Genomic DNA, 26,029 nt, shown 5'->3' on the forward strand with positions numbered 1-26,029 from the left:
GGGAGAAGCCTGGCTCTGGGTGGCATCCCTAAGCCACTGCCCTGGTCACGCCTAGTTGTGCAGTGAGCTCCCCACACCCGTGACCATCACCTCTCAGCCCACGGTGTGCACATCTAGCTCATGGTAGGAAAAAAGCCAAGAACACCAATCGGTCAGCTTCCCTCCCAGCTTTCCTCTGCTCACTCTCACTGCTTCAATCTTAGGCTTTGTCCACTACTATCCTGAGGGTCAGGCCACATGCCCTGGGGCCAGCAGCCACCACTGGATGTCCTACAGGGACATCTCCAGGTTGGTGATATTCCTATTCATCCAGCTGCTCAGAGGCATCTTCTGCCATCTCTCTCCCTCCTCTCCCCTCCAAGTAAATGGGCCACCAAGGCCTGTCCTCGTTCCCCATGCGGCTCCCCTCCATACCCCACTGCCACCAGGCCCGACCACCTCCGCCCTGCCTGCACGATTGCCCAATCAGCGGCCCGACACAGAGCTCTTCTGCGGGACCCACCAGTGCCCACTCCCGGAACATGAACGGCCTGGACCCGCAGGTCTCCCACTCTGTGCCTGACACCTGAACACCGTGATGGACGCAGCTTCCGACTCAGGGTGGGACTTGAGGTGCGACTCCCAGGCGAGGCCCGTGCTGCTGTCCCTTCCCATTGACACCAAACTCATGACCACCCTGGAGGGGGAAAGGGTTGCTCCCTGCTAACAATGTGACCACAAGCGAGTTTCTGTAACTGACAGGGCCAGCAAGCAGCAGGCAAGGGCACCCGCTTCTGTCAGGGCGAAGTGCTCAGCACACACCTGGCAGGTGGCAAGTCTAACAAGAGCTGACCCCGTGAGAGAGTACCGGCCCCTCCCACCCTCAGAGCTCCTGACAGGGTCCTTCTGGGCTGGGGCCCAAGAACCTGCATTTGGACGTGTGACCCTGATGCTGCTGGTTTGGGATGACGGTTCTAAAACTAACACAGAGGATCCCCACAATCAAAGATCACGTGGTTCTCAGAGCTTTTAAACACCCCAGACCTCAGGCCACAGACTAGAACCTCTGGGGGCAGGACCTTCAGATGCCCAGTGACCCAGTGAGCAGCAGGACCGAGAGCCTGCTCCTTCACCTGGCTGGTGGCGGCCTGGCACAGGTAGGTTCACAAACTCCCGGAAGGATCGCTGCTCTGATGCCAGCTCTGCCTACTTCTCCTGGGCCGAGGGCCGCCCTGCCTTATCTCACAGGTCTGGGCGCAGTCTCCAGACTCCTCCAGAAGCAGCAGGCAGCCAGCTTCTTCCCCATGATGGGGGTCGGTCAGGCACAGTGGGGCTCATATTCGTGCCCTCATGGCACCCTGTCAGCACATCGAGCCCCCTGCCCCAACATGGCGACCCGAGGACGGGGCAGCTCCACCCAGACAGGGCCAACAGCAAAAGGCACTGTAACGAGCCACATGTCTGAGTCTTTCTCACAAGTGAGAACATCTTTCTTCTCCTTCCTGATCGCTGCCCCACTTCCTAGCACCAGGTCTGGGCTCAGCAGGGAGGCAGGCATCTGCCCTGCTGGCAGCCCCTGCTCCGGAGCCGGCCCTGAGGAGGAAGGCCCTGCGCAGCGGTCACTCACCCTCATTCAGAGAAGGGCACCGGCCCAGGGAGTCCAGTCATCTGCCCAGAGCCTCACGGTGACTATGCAGCAGAGTCAAACGCACAGCAGGGGCCAACCCCAGGCTAGCTCTGTCAGTCAGGCCTTGGGGGTGTGTGGCCCCCCAACCTCCTGCCTATTCACACCTCCCTGTCTTGCTGTTAAACTTTCTCCCCGGCTGCCCCTTCTCTCCCAGTGAAAGGAATGTTATGTCCAACCTTTGCATATCTGGCGTGGCTGCTTCTGGTCTGAAGATGTGACAGCCCCATGTCCCACCCTCCCCTGCTGGACACCCCCATCTTTCTCTCTCTGCTTCTTTTTGCCCTGGAACTGGAGCCCTCATTCCTGTCCTTCCCTGGAGGCCCTCCATTCCCCTAGGGCAGGCGTCCTCAAACTACGGCCCGCGGGCCACATGTGGCCTGCCGAGGACATTTATCTGGCCCGCCGGGTGCTGCTGCCTGTCCAGCTTAGCAGCCGACTCGTCCCGGGCCCGCAGTGCGCATAGGAATTTGTTCATAGGTTTCTTTTTAAACTATAGTCAGGCGCTCCAATGGTCTGAGGGACAGTGAACTGGCCCCCTGTTTAAAAAGTTTGAGGACCCCTGCCCTAGGGAGTGCTCACTGGGCTGAGATGGCTTTCCCGTCCTCCCCAAAGCACCAGGCTTGGGCCGAGGGCTCCTGTGGGGAGGCTCCAGGTCCCCAGAACACGCGGGTGCCAGGGGCCTGCCTATCAGCCCCTGTGCTACGCTTGTGTTCCCATGATAGGCCCCAAAGGGCTGCCCCTCTTCCTCTCAAAACCACGACGCCTGGCTGAAGGAATGAACTCTTAGGATGTCACTGCCAAGTGAGGGTGGGGGACGCACCTTCTCTCAGGTCCTCCCTTAGAGAAGGGTTGTGAGTTATAGGGAAGGACATGAACTTCGCCAACTATGGTTACACAGACCAAAGTGAGCCTACAGCCTGGGGGACACTGGGCGGTGAGAGAGCTGAGCTGGCACCAGGAAACCTGGGACTCCGGGCCGCCTGTCCTGGCTGATGCTTGTCCCTCCTTCTCAGACACCTGCCAGAGAACCACGTGTCCTGGAAGTGTCTGAGGCTGGGCCTGCCCTGGCTCCAGGGAGGTCAATGTCGGGCCATGTCCCCTGTGATGCTCAGCTGATGGCCAAGACACACCATCGATCCAACATGAGGGAGGACCCATGATGCAGCCAGGCTCGGGGGAGAAAGCCGACCAGCCCCACTGGGCCAGGACAGATGCAGGAAGGCCCCGAGCGGGCTGAGCAGGACAGGGAGGAGCAGCAGCAGAACTGCCTTCGCAGGGCTTCTGGCAGCAGACAAGGGAAGGTGCTGGTCTGGGAACTGCGGCCCCCCACTCCCACCAAGGACTCAGAGCCAAGACTGGCCTCCCTAGGGCTGTGGCAGGATGGCCACAGTGTCCTTCAGGGAACTGATCCTGAGAGGAAGCAGGGGATGGGACCCGAGAGACAGGGCTAAGGAGGCATGCGGGGAAGCGGCACCCCCTGCCAGTCCTGTGAGTGCGGAGGAGAGACCCGAGTGGACCCCGAGGGCAGGAGAAGCATCAGTGGGCACCTGTCAGACCTGTCGGGGGCTGGGCCAGAGGCTACAGTGCAGGCCTCTGCGGCTCAGCCATGAGGACCCGCCCCATTGAAGGTTCTCGTCTTTCTAAAGGTCAAGCCTTTCTATCTCGGCCGAGGTCGGGCTACCATTTAGAGACATTCCCTGTGCCCGGCCCACGTGAACCTAACACCCAGACTGTCTGGGGGCTTCCCTGAGCTGTGATGCACGGAGAGACACGGTGTGAGGAGGGCTTCCCCCTGGCCCACAGACAGGACACAGGGAGCCTCAAACGACGAGAAGCGTGAGTCACCGAACCTCGGACGTCCCACGAGAGGCCTGGAGAAACCACTTCACAGGAGGAGGGGCGTCCCAAGCCTCACCCAGAGATTAAGTTCCAGCAGAGCTGTGACCAGCGGGACTCAGATCTCCGGTCTGCAGCCCATGTCCCTGCCATTGATGGGGCAGTCTCAGCGAATGACGCTCGCAGGACCCCTGGGCAGGTTGGGACAGACACCCAGACACCTGAAAGCATCAGTTCTGCCAGGCGGTCAGACAGCAAGAGGGCCCTTGCACCTCCCTCATCCAGAATCCAGCCACCAGTCAAGGTTGGCTCAGAGCCCAAGACGCAGCTGTGTCACCCGCGGTGGCTATGGGTACTGAGGCCTCTGACCCAGAATGACCTGCACAGGGAGGCTGTTGCTAGCCCCTCAGGGCCCTTCTGGCCACGTGAATGGGGTCCTGGTAACTGCAGGATGAACCTGGCTGGTGAGCCTGTCTGTCCTCCCAGATGTCTGTCCTACTGCACTATTGGGAAGGCCTGGGTTGCCCAGAAAGGCAGTGTAGTCCAGCCTTCTCTTCTTCATCATCCCCTCGACCAAAAGGAGAGTGAGCACTGCGCTCGTGTCACCAGCAGCCATGCCCTGAAACGGCCCACCCGTGTCCTCCACACAGGAGCATGTCTTCCATTGCCACTTCCCTCCCCGGCCGGCCTGGTGCTTCCTAACAGGGCGCTGCTCTCCTTTCCTTAGGCACTTAACCACGAGCTGGACCCTTTACCTGCACTGACTCACAGCATCCTCACCACACCTACTAGGGGCGGTACATCGTTAACCCATTTCACAGGTGAAGGCAGCGAGGCACACAGAGGTCCATCGGGTGCGGTCTCGCTGCGGCAGGGACACCTCATGCTGCCTCGTGACACCTCTCCAGGAGGACTCCTGTCCCCCTCCCATAACGGTGGCTGCACCGGACTCTGCCTTTCCCCCAGCTGCGCATGCTCACCGACCCCTGGGTGCTCCCCCTGGCCACTTCCATGCCCCTAGGTTCCGGACAGCACCCACGGGTACCTGCTTGCCGAGCTGCTGGTTCCCCTTCTGAAACTTCGTGAGATGGAGTTTGCTCTTCTGCACGGCCAGCAAGGCGTACCGCATGGTGCCCTGTTCCTCTTGGTCCAGCTTCAGGAAGCAGCTAGAGACTGGAGAGCAAAGTGGAGTCAGAACCCAGAGTCCAGGGGTCTCAGCTTCTGCTCTCTGCCCCCGGCCCCAAGACGGCCATCACCCTGAACCCTAGGTTTGGGGGGCGTGGATGGTCAGCTGGATGCCCTCCCTTTTTCCCAGGGTGCTGTTGCTGTGTGCATCTGAGGGCTCCTTGTGCGGTTATAGGCCCTCTGCTGGCTCAGCTGGGTTTGCTAGGGAAGCAGCCAGAGCTTAAGAAGGAAGCAGGTTGCGGTGGAGAAGCCAATGCAAAAGTTAAAGATGGTGGAACTGCAGGCACCACTTTTTACAAAGTTATAACCTGACCATCAAGTCAAGGATTTCAGAGAGGAACAGAGATGGCAAAGAGAGTGCGTTCTCTGTGCCAGCCTCAGAGTGGGGGGAGTCCGTGTGGTTTAGCTGAGTGTGTAGGGGGGACACGATCATTGACCCACATGTCTGTGGGAGGAAGAGACTATGGGGCGCATAAGGCCAGTATTCACCATCTCTGGGTAAGGTCCTTCAGACAGAGATTTCATTTTGTACTTTCACAATTGCATTGAAAAAGAATCGGACAGTGTATCCAAATTGCTTTAAAAATTCTAAGCGAGATGAAAACATAGGGTAAAGCCAGAAAAAGGCAATGTCCTTCGTTGCTTTGAAACAGCTTGAATGCGGAACAGAAAAGGGAGCAGACACCTGAGAAGAATTGGAGTTCTCGGCCCCTCCCTGCCACCAGCAGGTGCGTGACTTTAAGTAAGTTCCGGGGCTTGTTCAGGAGGAAAACATGAATGCATGAGGGGTCAGGGTTGTTCCCTCAGCTGTCCCTCCAGGGCCACACACTCAGCCCAGTGAGCCTTATCGCACTGTACCGCGAATAGGGCTGCTCATGAGCACCCCAAGAAGCAGAGCAGTGGGTCTCTTTGGATAAAACAAGGGCGATAAGAACAGCCATCCTTTGTTGGTGCCCCATAGGCCAGGCATAGCCTAACGCTTCACTGTCTCCTCACAAGATACCCATAGCAATCCTGAGAGGCAGCTTCATTACCCCCATCTTGCAGATAAGAAAACTGAGGTTTAGGAGAGGTCGCTTGGCTAACAAGTAGAGGAGCCAGGACTTTAAACCAGGCCTTTCCTACTCAAGAAGCCACCATACCAACCACACCAAAGCGCATTCATGCTTTGTTCGTGAGCTGCCAGCTAAGCAGTAGGAGTTGGGAACACCAAGAAGGAGTCAGTCAGTGACCTGAAAGGGCTCACAGGCTACACTGAGCAACTGACTCAGGGAGGCTTTCCAACCCCATCAGCCACCCTGGTCATTATCAGAAACACATTTGGTCTGAGCCAGTCCCTGCCAGCTGCACCACTTCTGTGTCCCACCAGGGAGCAGTGGTGCTCCCCAGGAACCTGAACTCCCAGAGCCTGGGTTCCCAGGATTGGGGAGACACCAAACCACAGAAAGAACTAACTCCCACACAGAGTCCTAGTTCAATGAACTGATTTTAGGCTTGGAGCGGATAGGAGGCCTTATAGAGAAGTAATACTCAGCTGCTTTCAACAGCCTTTCCATGACGCTGGGTAGTGTTGCTCAGAATTGAAAAGCAGCCCCTCCCCAAACCAGCCACAGGCCCTCTTGGCTCTGCAGAGCTCTAAGCTAGCCTTCACCTGCACTCTCAGGTGCACACGTGCGATTGTTGGACACGGGAACTGGCTTGTTGTTTGCTGGGTGCTGAGACTCCTGCTGCACTGCCAGCTGACCCACACACCTTCCCTGGCCAATCCCACACCTCCTCTGTGGGCTGGGAGGGGGCCAATGCCAGAGGGAGAGGAAGAGGCCTGGGTCTCCTGAACAGCAGCCCCTGAGCAGCCCCTGCCCAGGAAGAAGGAGAGCAGACTACACCCATCTGCCCGATTATGAAAGCAACTAAGGAAACCATGCCCCGGGGACAACTATAATGGGGGTTAGTGACCACTGGCGACGTCTCCTGCATCCAGAGCTTCCAGTGCTCCAGGGAGAGATCTGAAACACCCTCCCGGTGTCAGCGTGCTGTCATCTGGAAGCTCCTGGGCCTGGCCTAATGGGAACTGATAAATCTGGCAACACTTCCTTTGCATTTCATGTCCTGACTTGAAGGCTGCCAGGCCCTTCATGTTCTTGGGAGAATTGCAATGAAACAGTTCCAAATGGCCCTTGAATAAAACCCTATTTACTTGGGCTGAGGATGGGCTGACACATACGATTCAGAGCCAAGGGCTCAGCTCCCTGGGTGAGGAAGAAGCCTCGGCCAGGCTGGCTCCCAGGCACCAGGGGCTGCTGCCTACCCTCTGACAGTTGCTCCAGCTCCCAGCACAGGCGGGCAGACTCCTCCAAACTCTGCCCCTGTGCCACCTCGAGGGCCATGTTCTCTTCCCGCAGCTCCTTAAGGCGTTTCTGCTCTGTGTCTTAGGCCTAGTGCAGAAAGCAGGGAGGGGGGGGGAGGATGCGGCCTGGGGCACGCTCTGGACAGGCCCCAGCCCCCGTGCATCTGCCCTCATTCCCCCAGGATGAAGGGCCTTCATGCTCTGCTCACTTCAAAAACACAGCCACACAGAAATGACCCCAACACACAGCCCAGCTGTGAGAGTTACAACCACTAGAAGGTATGTTGACCCAGGGACCTAGGGGATGAAGACACCTGAGGTCTCTGAGCCGTGTCTGAACAAAGTGACGTACAGCACAGGGCTTTAAAACAAGTGCTATGATAGTGGCAGCTCTGTGGCCCCTTAGCCGGCCTAACGCCTTGGAAAGGCCATAGGGACTCACACAGCACAGCTCAACGCACACCATAAACACAAGCAGAGACCCTTTTTGCATCAGATGCCCACATTCATCCATCCTCACAGGAAAGCAACACAGCATCAGGCCCTCTCTGTGTTGGGAGCCTTAAGTGGTGCCCACTCAAGCCACTGAGCTTAGCAAGCGACGCTCTGCCGTCAGCGGGTCACTGTGTCGGCAGCAGCACAAACCCAGTAGCTGAACATCAGAGAAGGGCACAATATGAACCTGAAACTGGCCCTCTCTGTGTTACACGTGGCGACAACAGCTTGTCCTACCAACTGTAGGTGGCACAGCTTCGATTTCAGCTGCATGTTCTCTTCCTCAAGCTCGTACAGCTTATCGAACTGGGACCGAGCCACAGTCAGCTGCTCCTGGACAAGGCACTTGGTGTCCATTGAAGTGTAATTGTCTTCATTCAGCTCCTGGTCAGCAAGAACACACAAGAGAGCCATCAGGTTAAGGCCCTGGTCATGACGACAGCTCTTCCAGGCACCTGGACCCAAACCAATAACCTAGGGATGACTCTGCTGCCACTGGAAGTTCTGTCTCCGTTTTGAGCCGCAGCCCTTGTCCACGAGGCAAGGCCAGATGGAAAATCCCTGAAGCAAGACACCATTTAAATTCAGGAGGGAACTCTGTGAGAGCCTCTGACACGTACAGCCTAGGGTGGTAGGACGAGTGCACCTGCTAACAGGTGTGGGACTTGGCTGAGCCCCATTCCTTAACAAGGAAGGGGTGGGGCTGAGAGTCAGTCCTGGGGTTCAGGGCTGAGTCTATGCCTCTCAATGCAACAGTTCACTCCACTGATCTGGGTCTAAAACAAAATTCAGATAAGCTTTTGTTCAATATGCAGTTCCTATTTGATCATTTCACACACCTGCTCTCAGCAGTTTCCTGGAAATGAGGGGTCTGTAAGACACAACAAACAAGTACTATGGCCTCTGTGTGTCAGGCACATGCTGAGTGTGGAACGCAATGGCTGGGCCCTCACAGGTCCACTGCACTTACTCCTGACCCAGTGCCCAGCACACACAGAGGAGCCGTTCAGCTCATTCCCCTCATCCCTGCTCCCGCCCCCCGGAGCCCTCCCATCACAACTCAGTGTCTTAGGGGGCTGAGTCTCCCCTGAATGCCCTCAGAGTTTGTGAGCACCCATACATGGGGACGTGTCTGTTTTTCTCAGGGAGCAGTTTTCCAAGGCTTGCCCCACTCATGGGTTCTAACAACTGGGCATGGGCCAGTAGCTCCTGCTTATCCCTCACATGTTCATTTCCCCGCACAGGCCAGAACCCCGGGTTCTCAGTAGAGGGGAAACGGTGCACCTACCGCCAGTGGACACGGTTCTGGTCAAAGCCTGGCAGCGGGAAGGGTGTGGTCACTGACTCTGGCTTCTCCTGGCTGCCCCCTCTCTGCCTGTCCCTGGCCCTGAACTCGGTGCTCTCTGCACATTCACTCTTCACCGCAGCCCCCAGAGGGAGGCAGGGACAGTCCCTTCCTACACACGAAGAGGCTGACTTGGGTCAATTAAGGAATGAGCCCCAAGTCACAAAGCCAGCCAGGGGTGAAGCTGGGCTTGAACTCTGGCTGGAGAGCTCCAGACCTGTCTCTCCACTGCCCTCAGCAGCCTGCACCCCATCCTTAAGGAGCCCGTGCGGGTAAGGAGCCCCGACCACTATCAGCGATGTGAGCCGGAGCACATAGAGGGGCTTCAAGCAGGAAGAAGGCCCAACTCTCGCCCTTTGGCCAATGCCCCCAGCATTGTCATCTAGTGTTCCAGCTGATCTACCCACCAGTCCTCACCAGTATCACCATCCTCTCAGGCCCTGAGCTCCCTTAGCACAGTCTGCGCCTTTATCCTTACAACCAACTCCTACACAGCCTTCAAAACCCAGCCAGAAGAGCCCCCTCTGAGAAGGACTTCAACTCCACTCTCTCCCACCCACTGAGTCAGATGCTGGGGCACCCAGAGTGCCTACTATGAGGCAACCCAGAGCTGGCCTGTCCCCCACCCCAAGGCTAGTTCTGCAGGGCAGGACTATGTACTTCTGTTCTCATGGGGCTCCCAGAAGTGTTCAAAGACTCTTGTCAGCGGAATCACGCCATGAGGGGGAATCAGAGGTGCCATGTGAGTTGAGCCCTGAAGGACCTGGGGACAGTCCGGGATGGGCAAGTTTCCAGAAGCAGAGTACAGTGTGACCTAAATGATTTATAGCTACTATTCCAATATGCCCCAGGTATTAGGCAGCAGAAACATCTAAACCTGCATTGCATAGCCCACCACCGTAGAAGTGAGAGACCAGAAGGCAAGAAGCTGTGCCCAAGTTCTACAGTGGCAAAGGCTGGGCCTGGAGCAGGCAGAGAGTGTGAGACCACCAGACCCAAGGCCGATCTTAAACCCAGCTCCTACCTGCCTTGCCACCACCCGCCCTGCCCCTCTCTGCATGACCAGATCTGTGGACAGAACTCCCCAGGATAAGCTCACTAGAAACGTGTTGCTATCGATGCCACACGGTGCCAGGGCACAAGGGGCTCAGAGGCACCCACCTTGCATGGTATGTATGGAAACCCTTTTATCCATTGCAGGCAATACTCAGCCAAGGACTTCATTCAATCACCCTGGATCCCCTAAATAGTCACATGGGAAAACAAGAGGACCTCTTTTCAACTGTCAGATGATGATATTCCTTACTGTCCCCACACAGTAATAGAGTCTGCCAAGCCACCTACATGTTACATGTTTCTCATGGAGCCATTCATTACTGAGGAAATAAAGGTGAATTGTTCAGTGGAAATTAATTTAGGAACAAAGGAGGCTTTCAGAATTTAAATAGTAAAGGCACTTTGGCTGCAGAAGTGTGCCTAGCATTACACAATAATTTACCTGCAGGGTGCAATTCTTCCTGGAAGAGAGCACATTAAGAGATAAGAAGCAAGTTCACACCCAACCGGTTTGGCTCAGTGGATAGAGCATCAGCCTGCGGACTCAAGGGTCCCAGGTTAGATTCCAGTCAAGGGCATGTATCTTGGTTGCAGGCACATCCCCAGTAGGAGGTGTGCAGGAGGCGGCTGATGGATGTTTCTCTCTCATCAATGTTTCTAACTCTCTATCCCTCTCCCTTCCTCTCTATAAAAAAATCAATAAAATATATTTTTAAAAAAGAAGCAAGTTCATAAACTGACAATTGTGCTTCTTAGCATAGCAGAGCTTGGGGAACAAGCAGGGATCTTCCTGTTCTCTTATTGCTGTCGCCTGAGCTTTCATTTACTAGTAATTCACATGGGACCTCCCCAGGAGTGCCAGCAGCCAAAGGGCCTCAGCACACAGGGGCTCTCACTGCACCTAAAAGACTCTCCACACACCAGGGTGGGGGCCTGGGCTCTGACCCTCTGCTTCTCCCACCAGCTCTGAGGGGCAGTACTAGCTGGAATCACACTCCAAAAGAGCCCTGGCATTAATACCTGAGCAATTAGACTAATTATCATTCACCAAGACTCCCGTCCTTTAAGTCTCTCAGGGCAGAGAAAGGTTATTAGGAACCAAATCTAAACAAGACAACTAGGGCTAAGGGAAGTCTATCCCACTCTGTCCAGGATGCAAACCCCCTCCTCTCCTGCTGTGGAAAAACAGAGCAAGCGCTGCTGATTCAAACCTGGGCCAAATCAAAACAGTGTCCACTCTCACAAGTACATGCACACCAGCACAGGCATGTGGGCACATGAACACACACACACACACACACACACACACACACACACACACACACACACACACACACCAGTTCTGGGCCTCACTCTAATGACAATGATGATGGACATTTGTTGGGCATTTTCTATATACATGATCCTTTTTAATCCTCTCTAAATCTATAAAATTCCATCCCTTATTACAGATCAGGAAATGGAGAGGCAGAGAGTTTAAGAAATTTGCCCAAAGTAATAAACTAGTAAGTGGTAAACGGGGGATTTGAACTTGCCTGCCTGATGCTAGAGTCAAAGCTCTTAGATGACTTTCCCACAAGACAGTGAAAAATGTGTGCAATGTGAATCAGACACCTTCTTTTCCCTGGGGTACCAGTGGGTACCCAGAGATTCTGCATTTACAGAGGAGCCATTCGGCAAGTTTCCCATGCATCTCAATCCACACCCCTCAGTGCCTCACTTTCATTCAGCGATTCTCCTAGACCAGGGCCTCCCCAGAAAGCTGAGCTCACAGGGCTTTCCTGCTCCCAGGCCCTCATGTCACTGGGAGGCCAAGGACCAGAGACCAGTGCAGCATTCCTCAGTTGCCCAGGTGCAGTCACCTGAGCCCTTGCCAGCCTCCTGGAGGTTCTGAAGTGTCAGGTAACATGCCCCTTATCTGAGCTCCAGCAAGCCAGTTAGCATATTGCTGCTCTCTTTCCTCAGGTCTTATTAACCTGGGGAGTGTTGATCCAAACCGGTGAACAGCACGCAGTCGGATGTCCCAGCATGGGCGGTAAAGCAGAACAGCCTTACCTGCTGGTGAGTTACATTTCTCCACTTGGCAGAAGTGAAAACACAGGCTTAGCTTTAGTACAGTGTGGGATGTGGGGCCAGGACATGGATCCCAGAGTCCAGTTCTGTCCTAGACCTCACTGGGAGAGTGTAGAGGGCTCTCTGGGAAGGCACATGGGCATTCTTTAATTATTGTCAGCTGAACCCAAGGGCATTGGCAAAGCCATGCCCTGGGAACACTCCTTGCCAAAAGGGCAAGGGTGTTGTCAGCTTGACCTTCATTTCAGCCCATGGTGTGGGGAAGTGGGTTTTGATATCTAAATCCAGCCTAGCACCAGGAATGCTCAGGGCCTACTCAAGAATGCAAATAATCTCCTTTGTCTTGACCTTTTGAGGAAACTTCCTGGTATTTGGGGGTATAAAATAAACACCGCTGCATCGGCTCTGAGTCACTGTCTCTCCATCAGAAGAGGGCAGTGGTCCACCTGACCCCAGCTTTTCTTTCTATCTCTGTGTCTTGTCTCTTTCTTTTATTTCAGGAATTGGACCTGCTCTCTAGCTGCGCTGGACGCAGAAAAGAGAGAAAATAGTTACATCTGGCGTCCACGTGGTCTGGCTGAGTACAGAGGCAAGAGGCGAGGTGGTCAGTCCAAGACGTGTGCGCACCACAGAATAAAGTAAGGAGCGGATTGTTGCAAATTGTATTCACTGGGTGTAAAACATGGGTATTTCAGGGTCTCAGGAAAGAGATCTCTACTCTCAAATGCTTAAAACTATGCTCAAAGCTCAAGGATGCTCTGTTAAGCGTAGTCAGAGCCTTGATTTCTTAAGTTTTGTTGATGAAACATGAGAAAAGGTCAGAAAGCAGTTGTGTGACCAATACACAGCAGAAGGTCCAGAGAAGATTCCTATTCCTACTTTAATTCGTGATGGCCTTGATCCAGCACAGGAGAGTTTAAGAATGTCTAAGTGGGATGTGGCCATGGCCTTACAGCCTACAGTGGAGGGGTGTGAATCTCTAAGAATACCACCTTCCCCCTCTGCGCCTCCTCTGCCTTCACATGTCACTACTGTGACTGCAGTCAAAAGCCCACCTGATAAAGATTTATCTCGTAATTATGAGCAGGAGCTAGAGTTTGAAGCAGAGCGGGACAAGCATCACTGTGAGCGGGATAAGAAAGGTTTTGCTAGCAGCTGCCCAGCCTTTATGGCTGGACGCTGGCTCTTGGCCAAAAGTGACTTCATATTTCATTTTGTTGGATGCTCAAACTACTTGTATTAGGCTGAACCAAGTAGAAAGAATTAAAGGAATTTCTCAGCAACTGCCAATGATTCTTTATCTAAAAAAAATATTTTTCTTTCCTTAAAAAATAAAAACAAACATAAAAATTGAAATAATAATGAAAATAAAAACAGTAGACAGCAGACCATCACTGAATTTTCCCCCAAAGGAAGAAGGAGGTGGGGGAAGGGAGACACGTGGTGATCCAATATGGACGCCCACTCCCCTAGAAAGCCATTTTAAAGGTCTCATCTTCGCCATGCTTAAAGATGGTGGATTTGACCTGGGAAAAAATAAAAGTCAAGCTTCTGAGCCAGGCCTGTCGGCTGGAAACTTAAAAACTTTGAAGTTTACTAAATCAAATGATAAAAACTTATATCTAAATATATTGAGATGATATAATACTGAAATGTTGATCTGAGTATGCCTTGTATGAAGTCTAGAGGATAGAATTTAATCTATTAATTGAATATGCCTTGTATTTTATTTGAAATGCATCCTTAGAAATGTAAAAGTATTATTGATTTCAGAAATGCTAAGTATTTATTTTGCTACCAAAAATTTGAAGCTCTGAAAGTTTAAGGTTCAGAGTGAATTGGGAGAAATTATATAATTGTGGTAACTAAATGCCTAGAGTATAGCAATTTATTTTTGAGAAAATAATTTTTGTGTTTTCTTTGATAATTAGGAATTCATAATATGTTACTTATTGGTCCTATTAAAAAAGAGAATTAATTCTGTGAACCAGTTTAAATGTAATTGATATTCTTTAAGACAACTTAAGTATATAATCTTTAAATCACGTGGTCTGGCTGATGCTAGAGTCAAAGCTTATATATAAGATTACATATATAATCTTTCCAAGTTTATTTCAAGACTTTGAGAATAACTTTTGGACAGTTCATGGGCCCTGAAATGTTTTCAAAAGTCTGTTCTCTCTTAAAACAAATATTTTTAATTAAACTGATTTATACTTGAAATCACATGGAAAGCTTTATGAAATAAAAAATTGATAATTGCATTTTACTTATATACATATATTAAATGTTATGAAGGTTTTGGCCTCTAAGGAGGGCAAAATATTTCTTAAAATCCAATAGCAAAAATTTAAGATGGAATTTAAAGTAACAAAAAGCCCATAGCCATCTGCATTTTAAATAGGTTGGTTGTGGGGCAGCGTTTGTGCTTTGTGGTCAGACCTATAAGTTTACTAAATTTGCTTGCTTTGCTTTTTTAATAAAAATACCTACTTAAATTACTTTATAAATTAGCTTTTTAAAATATAATCAAGGTCTCATATAAATTAAGTTACATGAGAAGCCAATGTTTTTATAAGTAATTGAATCCAAGTAAAATCTAAGAACAGATTAGAAGCCACCCTGAGGACTGCCTGGCTTGGCAGCCGCCATGTTGGCCTCATGGCTTGCACTCCCATGGGGGCCTCCATCTTGAAACAGCAAAGGCCAACCCTCTTCCTTTGAATAAGCCAATGTCTTTGATTAAGTCTTCTAAGAAAGTTACTGAGACCTCCCATGATCCCTCTGTATATGCAAATAAGCCGAAGGAGATACTCTTTTAAAATAAAATTCTAGCTTAATAAAAAGGAGAAATTTAAAAAATTTTGAAATCTCTTTCACTGATATTTACAGTGTAAACTAAGATTGTTGTTAAAGTATTTTTTTTTAAATATATTTTATTGATTTTTTACAGGGAGGAAGGGAGAGGGATAGAGAGTTAGAAACATCGATGAGAGAGAAACATAGATCAGCTGCCTTCTGCACACCCCCTACTGGGGATGTGCCCGCAACCAAGGTACATGCCCTTGACCAGAATCGAACCTGGGACCTTTCAGTCCGCAGGCCGACGCTCTATCCACTGAGCCAAACCAGTTAGGGCTTGTTAAAGTATTAAATCTGACAGTAAATTAGTAGTCAACTTTAACGTAAAAGTGCTTGTGATATGGCTACTCAGACGTATGGCCCAGTACATATTATTGGGGTAAAGAAAGACAAAGATTCTTAAGTGAAACTCTCTGTAGCCTGAAAATTATTCTGGAAGGAAATAAAGAGGTTTCCTTCAAATGTCATAAGGATTGTAATTGAAAGTCAATATAATTGGCCTCATAAACTCAAGTAAGTAATTTGTGTTTTTGCCTCCCTGATAAAGTTTAGGTTAAAGTTATTTAAAGACTAATTGTAGAAGTTTACAAGTGAAGTTAAAAAAATAAACCTTATTTCAAATTATTTAAAATTGGCTACTTGAAATAAGTGAATATTCAAGAAAATTGTACTGGACAAAAAAATCTGTTTCTGAAGTATTAACTAAAAATTTTATTGATTGTTCATCTCATAGTAAAATTGCTTAACATGCAATGAATCCAAAGCAGTCATATTTCTGTGCAAAAATTAAAATTACCTCATGCATTAACCATTTTTACATATGGATCCAGTTCTGGAAAGGCTGGATCTACTGCGTCAGAGGGGCAAAGGTCCTTCAAAGCCCTTATATTTCAGTAGAAATACAAGCTCTTATTTATCCCTTAACAGATTTTGCTACGGAGCCCATAGTAATAGTGCTTATGTGGTAAAATGGCCAAAATTATTGAAACAGCTACTATAGGGCATACTAATTCCAAGAAACTTTTTCATTATTTTTTCAATCTTCAAAATGTTATTTGAGAATGACCATTTCCATGTTTTATTGGAAGCAAAGTCCTCAGTGTGTTATCCACCTCCCTGTGCCAACTATCGGGGTAAATCCCCAAGGACTTAAACCTAATTAAGTCTGGCAATATGGATGTCACTCAATAGTGGAAAGAGCCTAAGCGGAAGACGGATGTTATGTGTCACCTCAAAACAAACTCAGTCATGCTCTTTATACTTTAAAATTTTTGAATTGTGATACAGAGGATCATACTGCAGCTGAAAGGCATCAGGCCTCCGGTACAATAGGCTCCGCCAAGTTACCTAGGCGGAAGGACGCACAAACCAGACAAGAATTTTACCAGATCCAGTAATGATGTGGGGAAGAGGCCACATTTGTATCTTTCCAGAAGGTGCTTCTAACCCCATCTGAGTGCCAGAGCGAGCAGTGCGTCACGACCATGGACCTGGGAGAACAACTCATCCCACCATTCAAGAAGCTGAAGATCATGCCTCTGGTGATGATGCCAGCCCAGCCGCCAGCCCCAAAGAAGGAGGGAAGCAGAAGGCAGCTGGCCAAAACCACCCAAGAAGCTCATGTCCCCACATGGGGTCAACTGAAGAAGCTGACCACCGATGCTCAGGAAGTGGTGAAAGAACAGGGGGTTCAGGTAACCCCCTCCAACCTTTTTTCTTGCTATGATGGCACTTGTCAGCTGCCAGTCATTAGCAAGCTCCTGTGATCTCAAGTCTGAAGGCTCCAACTAGATGTCCACAAGCTACATTTAAAAATGAAAAATGGGGGAGATGTAGAGGGCCCCCTGGGAAGGCACATGGGCACTTCTTTAATTATTGTCAGCTGAACCCAGTAGTGTCGGCAAAGCCACGCCCTGGGAACACTCCTTGCCAGAAGGGCAAGGGTGTTGTCAGCTTGACCTTCATTTCAACCCATGGTGTGGGAAAGTGGGTTTTGATATTTAAATCCAGCCTAGCACCAGGAATGCTCAGGGCCTACTCAAGAATGCAAATAATCTTCTTTGTCTTGACCTTTTGGGGAAACTTCCTGGTATTTGTTGGCTCTGAGTCACTGTCTCTCCATCAGAAGAGGGCAGTTGTCCACCTGGCCCCAGCTTTTCTTTCTATCTCTGTGTCTTATCTCTTTCTTTTATTTCTCAATCCCCAGCTGCCTCTACTCAGGAATTGGACCCACTCCTTAGCCATGCTGTACGTGGAAAAGAGAGAAATATTTTTACATCAGGAGAGGGCCAAGGCTATGAATTATCATAATCTAGGAAATTAAGAATGTGGGAGAAAGACTAAAGAAACACAAAAACAATTCTTATGGGCTGCCTCAAATCCTTCCTGGATCAAGAGGATATACACATAAGTAACTGACACTAGCACCTTTTATGTGTCAGGTACTGCTCTACATGCTCACACATCATCGCATCTAATCCTCACAACCATCTCTTAAGGGAGGCACTGCAATTCCCATTTCATAGATGAGCAAACTGAGGTAATGAGTGCCACGCCCAGCATCAGGCAGCTAGGATGAGAGATACCTGGACTTCAGTTCCCGCTGGCTCCCTACGTGTGGACACAAGGGCTGAGGTTCTTTTTATTTTTTAATTGAGGGGATTGTTACATAGAGTGAAGTGCATACATCTTAAGGTACTGCTTGATGAGTTTTTAAAATGAAACATACTCCAGTTATTAGATAGAAAACCTCTATCCCTCCCAGTTCTCCTGCACCCCTTTTCCAGTCAATCCCCACCACTTCCAAAGGCAACAAATGCCCTCATTTACACACCTGGAGCAGGGTCATTCTCATCTCCAGTCAGGAAACTCTGCTGCTGGGGCCACTCTTGCCTGCATTTCCTCATTCTGGAACGCCACCCAGAGGGCTTTCCCGCTTTCCCTCTTCAGTGCCTGGCCCTCACCAGGAAGACCCAGAAGCCCTCCTTAAGGCCTTAAGACCCTCAAACTGGTTGGCTCTCACTTCTGGACGATTACCTGGGCACATCACTGAGGAGAAAGTAACATTTGAAATTGTCAAGGGGAGAGGAAAAGCCCTTCCAACTGAATTTAGCCACAGGCCAAGTGTGAACGAGGGAGGAGCTGGCATTTCTCAAAGGAAAGTCCACCAGGCTTTCCTCCGGATCTACAAGCAGGTGGTAAGAGCTCAGGGATTCCAAAGGCAGGGAAGAAAGAGCCACAGTTCCCGGGCTTTAGTCCTCCCTCCGCCTGGGTGTAAGAGCTGAGTGGAGAGGCTGGGGGTGCTGCTGACTGCTTTAATTAAACAGTCTTGGGCTTGGGTAAGGGCAGGTGGAAGTTTCACTGGTCACTGTGCCATGGAATGCAGTAATTTCGGGGTCTAACACAATGGGTGGGGTGGGGTTGGGGGTGGTTGCCAGAACCTGACTATGCCACGGGACAACCCCAGGAAAACTCATTTTTGTCAATGTTCTCAGAGAACCACTGCCAAAGCTTACAGATTTGTCATTTATAATCTAAGCCTGTGGTCAGCAAACTGTGGCTCACCAGCCCTATAAGGCTCTTTGGCCCCTTGAGTGTGACTCTTCCACAAAATACCACGGCCTGGGCGAGTCTATTTTGCAGAAATGGCATTAGAAGAAGTTTAAGTTTAAAAAATTTGGCTCTCAAAAGAAATTTCAATCTTTCTACTGTTGATATTTGGCTCTGTTGACTAATGAGTTTGCTGACCACTGACAAACACAGGATTGGAAAGGTTGGTAAGATTGGTAGGGCTTTTAAAAAAACAACAACAGTAGAACTGAAGTGTCTCTCCCACAGCATGATAACACATGACTTATTAAAACAAAAGGAGCTATGTTCTTGGGAAATTTCTTAAAACAGCTCTTTTTAGGTAAGTCTACTTAAACCACTTTCTGAATATGCCAAAGCTAACTCCTCCTCCTGTGTGGGCCACAAATGAAGCTGATTCTCATTAGCCAAAGGGTTTATGCTCAAATCGGACAGCTTAGTTGCAGGTGAGTAGGTGAGCATAAGGGGTTGGTCCACAGAGAACGTTAGGATGTTCCCTTTTCCTTCAAGTGCTCAAGAACCACACCAACACTAAGTTCCAACACCTCCCCTGCCGTTTCTGAGTTAAAACAGAGTCAGAGGTAGGAGACACCACCTCCTTGGGGCAGGCTGTCAGTCAGACAGGCTCTGCAGAATTCAGCAGCTGGAGAGGATGTGGTCCCGCATGCATGCTAACAAGTGTCACCTCCCCCAGACCCTGTTTGAGATGCTCCAAATTGGTCCCTCAGCATTCTGATGCCCTGTGCCCCTCCTAACACAGTGGCTTTCAGTCCAGGACCTGAGAAGCCATTTAACTGACTGCACTCGCTATGGGGCAACTGAAAGTGGAAGATGAAGTGAAAGATCTCAGAATCAGGCGTCCTAACCAGGAGTGAAGCCTCAGTCACTCTCAGTGCTCCCAGCCCACCCAACACTTCCTGTGGCCAGACACTGTCCGTTACAGTTCCATGACCCCTCACAAGTTTTATTTTTAAATTTCATTGTTTAAACCACCTTGAGTACCTGAGTTTGAAGTTAACTGAACCATCTACACCAAGTGCTTGACAGTCCTTCAGTTCCAAATATCCTTCATCAAACAAACTGCCACCCACTGTCCTGCAGGTCTTCATCCCCAACGAATGGGAGCAAAAGGGCCCGTATCCTGAGGTGCCACTGGCCCATGAGAAACCCTCCCACAGCAACTCAGCTTTCTTCATTTCTACACCCTTAAGTCACACCTTATGAGCATCAGTTTTGTGCTTTGCCTGTGAGGACAACTTACATTTCCAGCATGACTTGGTTCAGCAAGATACCATCCACCAAGTGCATGTACAGGTTGTCAACCTTGCTGCTTGGGACTGGGCTCAAAATTTTTACCTGTGAGGAGGGGGGTGTGGGCAGAAAGGCAGGAAATAGTCACCCCACGTGCACATTCTGAAGTTCTCGGGCAACAGCGGGCAGGGCCCCTGTGGGCTATGCCCTTGTGGGCTGAAGGGTCACCCAGTGCCCACCCTCGCTTCAGTTGGCAGCAAGCCCACCTTTCCCCAGGGTCTGTCTCCCTGCCCTGATCCCGGCTACAGATGTGAGACAGCAGGAGGCAAACTTTCTCACCACTTTTCTCTAGCGTCCCAGAATGGGAAGAAATAAAACGGACTTTTCAACGAATCTCTCATCTATTGCAAAACACTGTGCCAGTTCCAGCCAGTACACGTTCCCACTCAGACATCTGCACAATGCTTCCCCGTCACGGCCATTCACTGACTGGTCTCGAGTTCAAACACTACAACAGGATAACAGGATATTTGGGGGCAATGAGTGCTTTTCCCCAGTGGTCCAGCCACATGGAACGGGTGACCCCTCAGACCCTGTCCTCTCTGGGACCAGCAGCCTAGCGCCCTGGCAGGAGCAGGTGAGCCCATCTCAGTCCAGGGCTGGGAGTGCCACGGGGTCCTGCACCTGGTTCATGGGCTCCAGAGAAGGAAACCCCTCAGGCCCCAGGTCAGGAACCCCGCCCCCAGCTTGGAAACAAGCAAAGATCCCCGAGTCCCAAGACTACCAGGGCCCAGGTAGGGGTGGGGTCGGTGGAGACACCAGGGAGTCTGGAGAGGAGCCAGGGCACCAGCAATGGGACAGGGAAGCAGGTGCACTCACTCAAGCCACCAGCAGGCTCTGCAGGAAGAGCTCCATGAGCTCCTGGACAGTATTGTCCATCCTGAGGATGTGTTCACTGTCCATCGCTGCGCACACCAGCTCTGGGCCCACCGTCTCTGTGCCCACCAGCTCTGCGCCACGCATTGCCAATGGCTATTTGCCCCACATTCCAAACGGCTCTTTGCCGCACATTTGAAAAAGGCAGTTCGTCCCTTATTCCAAACAGCTTTGGGCCCCGTATTCCAAAGGGCTCTGGCAGGGAACACAGGTGGGTTGGGGGTTGTGGCACTTCCTGGCCAATGCTAAGTGCTTTGGAATACACAAAAATTATGACACAATCTCTATGAAATTTAAGATCTATCTGGCATATGAAAGATAAGGAAATATAAAGGCTCTACCTCTACATCAAACTTATCAAACTCAAAGGCTAACACTGGCCAAATAAATAAGGTTAAAGTTTATGTGGACCGAAAACAAAAAAACAAAAAACAAAAACACAAAAGTTTTAATTTTCATAGAAATGTAGCTTTATTTCGATAGAGACATGCTGAATACAAAGGGCTGAAGTAAATGAGTAATTCCTATATAATACAAGGCCAGAGGCCATAAGTGTCACGACCAGAACAACCACTCAGCTGGTTGCTATGAGGTGAATTGATCACCTCTCGGTCCCTCCCCCTCGGCCCGCAGGCTCTGATCTCAGCATGGCAAATGGAGAACCACGGGGAACCGGGTGGGTGGCGGCCGTGGCTGGAGCGAAGCTGCCCAGGTCCTGGATGCCAGAGGGAAGCTGGTGCCAGCAGTCGGGGGAAGGAAGGCGAACTCTTGCATGAGTCTTTGTGCATCAGGCCTCTAATTGCTAACATAAAATAATAGAACATTTTAATAAAAATTAATATTTTTTTCTTGAACATTAACTTACCAGACACTGAGTAACTGCACAAATTAATAAGTGTAACACAAACAAACCCATTTTTCTTGTTCTCCGAAAGTGAAATATTTCCAGTTGTGCACACCAAACAAGTCAGTCCAAGACTAATGACGTGGCAATCAGCTGCTAAAATATTTGCTGCTAGTATTAGTGGAGAGAAATGGTGCACCTGTGTGTAAGGTGCGTAAGGGAAATGAATGCAACACGATTATAGTAATCAGTCGTTAGTGAATGTTGTAGTCCGTTATTAATAATTATGTGTAACAAGATATTGTAAAAATTAAGCTATGAAATTTTTATTGAAATATTTCTTACATACCGTTATATTGGCTGGTCTACAAAAATACTCATTGTGGGCTGCATGTGGCCTGTGGGCTGTGACTTTGAGATGCTTGATCTACATACTATCCTATATAAAAAAAAGCCTAGCAACCGAACAGCAGAACAATCAGAACGACCATTTGACCAGTCACTATGACGTGCACTGACCACCAGGGCTCAGATGCTCAAGGCAGGAGCAGCTCCCTGGTGGTCAGTGTGTTCCAACATGGGGAGCACCGCTCAGCCAGAAGCCAGCCTCACAGCTGGTGAGTGCAGGGATGGTGGCGGGAGCCTCTCCCGCTCAGAGGCAGTCAGACATCGCCCAAGGGCTCCTGGACTGCGAGAGGATGAAGGCTGAGCAGAGGGGACACCCCACCCCTTGAGTGCACAAATTTCTTGCACCAGGCCTCTAGTACATTATTTTCTTCCTGCAACTTATCTCTTTTAAAATGCCACTGCAGAACTTAGCCCCACAATATATATATAAAACAACGAAATACAAAAGGGGCCAAAACTGTAAAGATGGGATCAAATTCTGTCAAGTTATGGTCAAAATTGACATCTTTCAAAGGAACAGGTATCAATTTTTATTTTCAACAAATGTATTTTAGTACAGCACTTCTAAAACTAAGCTCTAAAAGTAATTAGAAATCACCCCAAACATGTCATTAGGTCAAATTCAATCCACTGCCCTCCCAGCCCCTACTGGTAGGCAGTTAGCAGTATCTCATGGGCATCCCAGTGGTTTCCCACATACGAAAGTTCCCTTTTCCTCAATACCTAATATACATGAATTTATTTAAATTCTCCCTAAAATAATATATATTCTCAACATCGACTCTTGGAGTACAAACTCCTTCTGACTATTACCTGGTGTTTAAGGTGAGACTGCATTTTACTTATTCTAAAGTCCCAGAGGAGAAGAGAGTTTGGAGCCAGAACGTAATAGAGAAAATAATGGCTGAAAAATCCCAAAATCTGGCAAAAGACATAAGCTACAGATTTAGTAAGCTGCACAATCCCCAAATAGGATAAACTCAAGAAATCCATACCGAGATACAACTATTTTACTCCCAGTTCAGATGAAAGGACACTTTTCTTGAGGCATGAGTTAGAAGTCTACCAAGATAAGCAAAGCAAAACCCACCAACCTCTTCAGAGCTGATCTGCTTTCAGTGTCCAGACCAAACTGCACATCAGCACCACGGACAGAACCCGTTCTCCCTCACCAGCCACATCCAATCCATCACCAAGTCCTGTTGGTTTTACCTCTCTCATTGCTACCTCCATCTCCCAAATCTAAGTTATCACCATCGTCTCTCACACGCCCACTATGTCCCATGTGTTTATGCTAAATCATTAAATAACCCTCACACTGACCCTAATAGGTGTGAACAGATGAGAGGGAAAGCAAGGTCAAGTACTTTGGTCAGCATTCCACACTCAGCAGCTGGTGGAGGCAGGGTTGATCCTGGCAGGCTGCCTCCAGGTTTGTTTTCCTGAAGGTGACACTTGCTGCTTGTTCACCACTACACTGTGCCATAGCCCCCAAATGGTCTACTCATGTCCCTTCTGTTCTCTCTAATCCATCTCCAGAGAGGAGCCTGACATCTTTCCAAAACATATATCAAAATTGTGTCACTTCCCTTAGTAATTCTCTTGGTTTTAGCATAAAGACAAAACTCCTACACCATGGCCTACAATGTCCTAGGTTCTACTTCCTGCTGTCTCCCATTTCAACCCAATCTGTCCTTCCCCTTACTGTCCCCACTCAGCAACACTGACCTCCCACTTCCCAAGTCCTTTCCCACCATGACCTTTGCCTGAACTGCTCCTTTGGCCATGTGCACAGTTCTCTTTCTCTGCACCTTGTTAAGGCCTATTCACCCCTCAGATCTCAACTCAAGCGTTGCATCCTTGGGAGAGAGTCAGACCACCCATTTGGGAATTCTCTAATGTAAACATGCAGTGCTACCAACTATCCTCTAAGCACAGCTTTAGCCAGCATCCCGCACATTCTTCACTACATTTCCATGTTTTGTTCAGTTCAAAATGTTTTAATTTCCCTTGAAATTTCCTTTTAACTTTTTGATTATTTAGAAATCTCGTTTCATTTCCAAGAATTTAAGAATTTTTCCAGTTATCTTTCTGTTACTGATTTCTAATTCAATTCCATGCCATCAAAAACCACACATCATATGGTTTGAATTTATTAATTGTTCAGAAGCATCTACCTTGCTTAATGTTCCATGTGCTCTTAAGAGAATGTGTATTTTACTATTTGGGGGTGGAGGTTTGTGCAAATGTTAGTTAGATCCACTTTATTGATGGCAGTATTTGGTTCTTTCATAACCTTACTGATTTTCTGTCTGCCTGTTGCATAGATTACTGACAGAGGTGACGCCAGCCAAGGCTACTGTGGTTTTAATTTGCATTTTCCTGATGACATGTTAAATGTTGTGTATCTCATCATATGCCTCTAGGTTTTTAATATATTTGTTTTTTAATATGCTTTTCTCCATTTAGAAAACTGATTTATCTTTTTATTTCTTGGACATCCTTGACTTGTTCATGACCTTAAGGGACAAGTGTTCAATATTCCACCATTAAGGATAATGATGCTAGCTTTAGTTTTCTTTTGTTGCCCTTTACCAATTTGAGGACATGCCCTTCTCCCACCCAGTGTGCAGCTGAGTTAACTCTGAGACTACGTGAAGCCTGCAGGATGCGGGCCCTCCATAAAGGCAACTTGGAGAAAGTGGTGGGGTCCCTGGTTCCAGCTTTCCCGGCTGGAAACATCCCCCACAACTGCACCCTGATGCCCATCCACCCGGCCTTCTCCAGAGCCCAAGGGTTCCTGGATGAGCTGCTAACTAGGTGAGCACGGGTCCCCTCTGTGGCACAGTGGGGACTCTGCCCACTGCTAGCTGTGTGTCTTGACAATGTCATCACATCAGTCTGAGCCTCAGAATGCTCTTCTGGAACGTGGGTGGTACAGGATCAACCTCATGGGCCTCTTGTAGGCACTGCTGTGGGGACAAGCCATGGCAGGGCTTCCCTGCTGCCTGGCTCTGCAGAAAGGGCTACTGGACCAGCTGTGGTTGTTCCTGCCACTTACGTCTCTCTATGCCATGGAAAGTCCCCTGACCCCGACCAACCCGCCCCACCCCCCATCAGCGGCCTGTGGCATCTGAGTTTGGAAAAGCATATGGAAAACAACCTGTCAAGCAGTTTGAGATTTCACCTAGCTGACCTTGTCCTGGTCCTTGGTGTAGCCACATGGGGGATGGCAGGGGAGAGTAGGGGCCCCAGGCCCACTCAGATGCACTTGGCAATGTGCATTAAACTCCTACTACAGGCAGGCATGTTTGGAGACACTTAACCTGACTTAGTGAATGAAACAGACACAAACCCTGGGCCTCAGTTCTTGGCAGTGGGTCTGGCAGTCACGCTGTCCATCATTTACAGGTCCTGTCCACCATCCATCAGAGCTGATTCCATCAAGGTGTTTTCTACATCTGGAGTCACACCTCCTTATAATGACCGGGGTGACACACCACAGGACCAAGTCATAAAGTGAGTGGTCTCTGGGTCCAGAAGGAGGGTCCCCTGTGTCAGCAGAGTGGGGACTGTGAGTGCAGGGGTGCCTGGAAGAACGCTGATCGTACACATCTTCTGCTTCCAAAGAAAGGCCTGAATTCTGTTGGCTTCTATTCCAGGAGGACATGAGTCAAAGAGGACAGTGATGGGATCCCTGGTCTTGTAGACCCAGAGGGGAGGCTGGGCTGACTTGTCCCTCCCCGCCACAGACCCATCCCGCTCTGCCAGCCCCTCTCCACATCCATCTCCCCTGACCACCATGGCCAGGCACAGAACAGAATGGTGGAGAGCAGGCTGCTCACAAGTCTGTCTCAGTCCTCAGCCCAGATGCCCAGGGGCCTGGAGGGCTGATGTGGGCAGTGAACAGGGCCTTCAGGAGAGCTGCCAGTAGAAGAAGAGTCTCACATAGGCTCCATGTTAAACCTGCTGGATCCCATGCCTGCTACAACCAGGAAAGCCACACAGGGGCGGGGGGTGGCAAGGGGCTGTCCCCTGGAGGGGCAAGGGGGGCCTGAACAGAGTCTCAGTTCCAAGCAAGGGTGCCATGGGAGGTCAGAGTAGAAGGACAGACCAGGACTCAGACTCTGCTGCTTA

The sequence above is a fragment of the Plecotus auritus genome, assembly GCF_963455305.1.
Source record: "Plecotus auritus genome assembly, chromosome: 8".
NCBI classification, from domain to species: Eukaryota; Metazoa; Chordata; class Mammalia; order Chiroptera; family Vespertilionidae; genus Plecotus; species Plecotus auritus.